This window comes from Pyrus communis, chromosome 1 (genome assembly GCF_041283825.1).
Source record: "Pyrus communis isolate YQ-2024b chromosome 1, ASM4128382v1, whole genome shotgun sequence".
NCBI classification, from domain to species: domain Eukaryota; kingdom Viridiplantae; phylum Streptophyta; class Magnoliopsida; order Rosales; family Rosaceae; genus Pyrus; species Pyrus communis.
Window position 1 is genome coordinate 21,168,612 of NC_142565.1, and position 5,435 is coordinate 21,174,046.

Sequence of the window (5,435 nt, forward strand, 5' to 3'; positions counted from 1 at the left end):
TTTCAAATCTCCCAAACCTAGTTGAAGGTACACTGAATAAGGCATTAAGTTGATGCTAGCACCCAAATCAAGCATTGCCTTCTCTACTTTCTTGTCCCCTATGGTGATGTTGATAGAGAAACTGCCTGGATCCTTGAGCTTTGGTGGAAGTTTTCTTTGCAAAACTGCACTCACATTCTCAGACACCACAACCTTCTCATGTGGTCCATACTTCCTTTTGTAGCTGTTTAACTCCTTGAAGAATTTCCCATATGCCGGCATGTTCCTAATGACATCAAGCAAAGGTAAGTTAACATTCACTTTGCTTAGTATATCAAAAATTTCTTTGAATGACTTATCCTGCTTGCTTTTGGCAAGTCTTCCAGGGAATGGTATTGGTGGAGTGTATGGTTTCTCGGCCTTGTGAAGATTTGGTGCTTCCAATGAGGAAGTGGCATGGCTTGGTTCCTCAATTGATTTCTCATTGTCTCCTTGAGTAACACCTGCATTCACCTGATCATATTCATTAGTAACTTCATTGCCAACTCTATTATCAATAACCTTACCACTTCTAAGTGTAGTGATTGCTTTGGCTTGCTCTTGGTTCCTTTGGAGTATCACAGGTTGGCTTGGAAACTTCCCAACCTCTCTTTGGTTCAAGGCATCTGCAATCTGCCCCAATTGTGTCTCCATTTTGGTTAGGGCGGCTGAATGTTGTTGGAGTGTGCTATGGGTGGACTGTTGGAATTGCAAGGTGTTTTGGGCTAACAATTTAACTGTGTCCTCAAGGGTAGTGGCAGGTTTTGGTTGGAAATTTTGGGTTGGATTGTTGTTTTTCCATGAAAAATTGGGATGATCTCTCCAACTCGGGTTATATGTATTGGAATACATATCATTCCTTGGTCTTTGGTTGTAAGAATTCATGAGGTTCACTTGTTCTTGAACATACTCGGGGTAAGCTTCCCTAGATGGGCATTGGTGAGTAGGATGGTTTGGTATGTTGCAAATGGCACACACTTCATTAGCTTTTGGCACCATGTTGAGCACGGATTCAAGCTTCCTTTCTAGGTTAGCTACCTGCAACAAAAGCTCATGATTAGAACTTGTTTCATAAACTCCAACTTTCTTACCCCTTAAATCTTTGTGTTGAGCATTAGACCCCAACATCTCATAAATGTTATATGATTCTTGAGCATTCTTTTTCTTCAATGCTCCACCTGCTGCATTATCAACAGTTGATTGACAATTTTGGGTTAGTCCATCATAGAAAATTTGCATTTGTAAGTGAAAAGGTAACCCATGGTGTGGACATTGTATCAAGAGGCCTTTAAAACGCTCCCAACACTCATTGAAAGGTTCTCCATCATCTTGTTTGAAGTTGAAGATTTGTCCCCTTAATGTGGCTGTCTTTCGAGTGGAAAAGAACTTCTCCAAGAACTTCTTAGCCACGGCATCCCATGTAGTGAGGGAACCTGGTGTTAGAGTCATCAACCAACTCTTGGCCCTATCTTTCAAGGTGTAAGGAAACACTCTCATCCTCAAATTAGCTTCACTCACTCCCTGCAAAGGTAAACCACTCACAACATTGTAAAACTCTTTAATATGAGCTAAAGGGTCTTCATTAGGTAAGCCATAAAATGAAGGAAACATATGGAAATGTGAAGATTTGAGATCATAGTTTCTAGCTTCTGTGGGCAGCAAGATGCATGAAGGTGAATTTGGTATGATTGGTTGAGCAAAGTCCTCCAAAGCTCGAAGCTCATCTAGGTTGCCCGCCATCTCTTCCTCTCTTGCCCAATCAAATTGCTCAGATTCTTTACTTGTTGAACTAGGTGAATTCCCTTCCTCTTCCTCAAGGTTAAAGGATGAACTTGATGGCACAAAGTTGTCCAAAGTGTGGCCCTTTAATCTTTCAATTCTTTGGCCTAACTCAACAAGTTTATTTGACATATACTACCTGAAACAAAGTAAAACAAATTTGAATGAAAATCAAGAATCTGCTTATAATGAAAAGAACAAAGTTTAACTAGCAAACAACAATGAAATGAACAAAAATAAACTTAAAAACGTTTGAAAATACTCAAGGGATGTGGAACTAAACGCTTAGAACACTTAAACAATCCAAAAAAACAAAACAGCAACTAGAAGACTCAAAATTGCCTAAAAACCACTTTCTGGGCAGTTTTGAGCACCTACACTAATTTGGACGAAATTGGATGGAAACTTGAATCAAAACACTTATAAACACAAATCAAAACACTTTCTAACTAATTTGGACAAAACAAAGACTCAAAGGACTCAAAACAGATTCACAAGACTCAAAACAAGCTAAAAACGCTCAAAACTGCCTAAAAACACAAATTGGGCAGTTTTGACACTAAACTCAATTTTGGACGAAAATTAGGTTTGAGCTTGACTCAAAATGCTTCAGAACACAAGATAAGACAGCTTCTAAGCCTAAAACCTAACAAAATATGGGGGAAATTGTATTTGGACGAAATGCAATTAAATGGTCAGATTATAACAAAACCAGATTGTAAAGCAAGTTGATGTAAACCAATGGATATGGAATGGCTAAGGGATTCTTTTCCACACTTAAAATTGTATGCAACTTAAATCAACTTCCAGTTATCAATTTGACAAGTTATGAACCTTGACACTAATCAAAATAACAAACAAGCAAACAAGCAATTACAAGGGACTGAAATCAGTCCCCGGCAACGGCGCCATTTTTGTTGATGTATATTTCCTTCCTAATGCAAGAATATATTTAGTATAATGGCATAAGCAAGGGTGTCGAATCCACAGGGACTAATTGGACCTATGTAACTACTTGTTTGCAAGAAATCTAAGAAATGAATCAAACTAGTCTAAATAGGCAGATTTGAATCAAACTAATCAAACTATGCAGATTTGTTGTTTTAACTTGAAAGCATAAGAGAATGAAGTAAACACAAATCAATGAATCAACAACCAATATAATGAGATAGTATCAATGGAAATGAAACTAGGGATTCGATTTCACCATTGCTCAATTAAATCCATGTTTGTTAAGTTGGTTTATACTCCTTCATCTACAAATTTCTTGGGTTTGTTTCACTTGGATATGATCAACCATATGATGTGTGGATTTGATCAAATGTCTATAATCTTGAACCTAATTGTGATGTGCAACTTTGGTTCATAATCTAGAGTATGTAATGCACAAGAAACATTCAATAAACCAAAGGGAGCACTTGGCAGGATGTTTGCCAAGCTTTCCCTTCATTCATTCACAAATCCACCAATATTAGACATGATGTATGTTTTAATCTTGGCTAAATAACTTGTGGTTAACTCAAATGGAGATCAAGCATACAAATCAACTCACAAATTCACAATTATAACAGAGAATGAAGCAAGAACTAGGTAGACAAACTGAGCATTCTAACTTAATTACATAGCAAACTTTGCAAGGTTACATCGAATCCCTAGAGGAAGCTTAGTTACAATTCATGTTTACAAAAGATTTGACATAAAAGTATAAAACATGAATGAACATAGAATTGATAAGAATGAACCCTTGAAGCAAAACTGATGTTGAAGTCCTTGAAGAGTTCCTTGGTGTTGCTTCTCCAAATGTGGTGCGGATGAAGTAGATTGGTTTTGTTTGGATGGTTTCTGCCCTTAGGACAGAAATGGACAGAGAATGGAGTGAAGTAGGGGGGTTTTAGAGTGTGTAATGGACTGAAAATGAAGAGGGAACTTGCGGATGGGAAAGGGGGAGAATATGAGCAGTTTCTGTGAAAGGAAAAGAATGTAGAATGCAATGCAATGGAGAGGACGAATTAGAGTGAATGATGGACAGAAAATGCAGCCAAATAGAGTGTGTGTGATCCCCCAACATTCAGATTGGATCTAACATTTGTTTAACTCAGATGGCAGAGCATAAATCAGATGGAATGATGGGTTTCTGAGTGTGATACCTGCAAAGCATGGACATGATCTGCAAGTGTGGTTTATTTAATCCAAAACACATGTGGAATGTCTGCAAGCATGAGTGGAATCTGCCAAAAATGAATTGTTTGTACAAATTCTGGAAATGTGAAATGGGCACACGGCATGGGTAAAGGGATGAGTGAATTTCTGGAATTTGGTATGGAAGTGCACGGATTGGACATGAAAGAGATGGGAATGCAAAGGTGATGTGTAGAAATGTAATGGAGTGCACGGAATGGATGTTTGTGTTTGTTGGTATCAAAATGGCTGAAATGAATTAAGTGATGGAAATGGGATTGTGAGGAATCTGATTTGGTGCTAGAATTGCATCAAATGATGGGATGATATGGGAACACACGGCCAAGGTTGTGACATGCATGTGAATGCATGTTTTGATGTTGAAACCACATAATCTGATTTCAATGCTTGCTTTGATTAGAATCACTCAATATGGCCGAATTACATCTCTTAACACTTCACATCATTTCTGGAATGTTTTTACTTCATTTGCTTTTCCTTTGATCCAAAATCACACTTGGCTGCATACTAACACCAAATAATGTAAAATGCAACTAGTTCAATCTAAAACAATCACAAAAACGCCAAATAAGGAGGATATAAATGCATGCAAAGTGTGACTTATCAGTAACCAAAGTGTTTTGATGCAAATTCGTAGGGTTTTGTTACCCATAATTTCAAATGTTGTTTCTTGCTGTTTTTAGGTGTTTTTAGGCTGTTTTGGTGTGTTTTAGTATTTGTTGTTCTAAAAATCCGAAAATCCCAGAAAAAATTGAAAAAATTGTTTTGAAAACCCAAAAAGAGTTGTTTTTAAGTTGTTTTTGTGTGTTTGTTTGTGTCTTAGGGTACCTTCCAACACAATGATGAGGATTCGGTTTGTAATTGCATGACTGTTAAAGAGAATGATTAACATGGATGAAAGTTTGATTTACTCTTTGTTTATGCTTGGTTGTGGTTATAACTTATGACTTCACATGTAATCAAAAAGAAGAAAAAAAAATTAGTTTTTGTAACATGCTTGAAGGAAGGAACTCAAACAAATGCTACAACCTTGTGAGACTTGAGCCTAAACGTTTATTTGGAGAGTTAAAATCTGTGCATTCTTGTTTTCTAAAGTCGTTGCATGATCTCATTATTCTTTGCTTGGTTACTACTTAGAAGGCGTTTCATCATTTAGTTCCAAGTACTAGAACTCATGCCAATTTCATTCAAAACATGTTATTGAATTGCATAACACATATTCAAGATGAAGTTAGTAGTTACCACCATAGCCAAATTGCCATATTTCCCTATTTCATTTGTTTTGTAGGATTTAACCCCGTTGAGCCTTGTGTAGCCTACTTTCTTTGTTAACCCACAATTATCCTCACCTAGCCTAGAGTAGGACCACCCATACCTTTGTTCTTGAAGCATAGTAAAAGCATAACTCAAAGATGAATTCATTTTGATCATTGCATTGT

The 5,435-nt window shown here is 37.1% G+C and overlaps 1 non-coding gene across 1 annotated transcript; it reads left to right on the forward strand.

The window, feature by feature from the left end:
• Positions 1-1,273: 1,273 nt before the first annotated feature.
• LOC148699341 (small nucleolar RNA R71) lies at positions 1,274-1,384 on the forward strand. The gene has a single exon (XR_015966731.1). It is a non-coding gene; the product is annotated as a small nucleolar RNA R71 (small nucleolar RNA).
• The last annotated feature ends 4,051 nt before the right edge of the window (positions 1,385-5,435 follow it).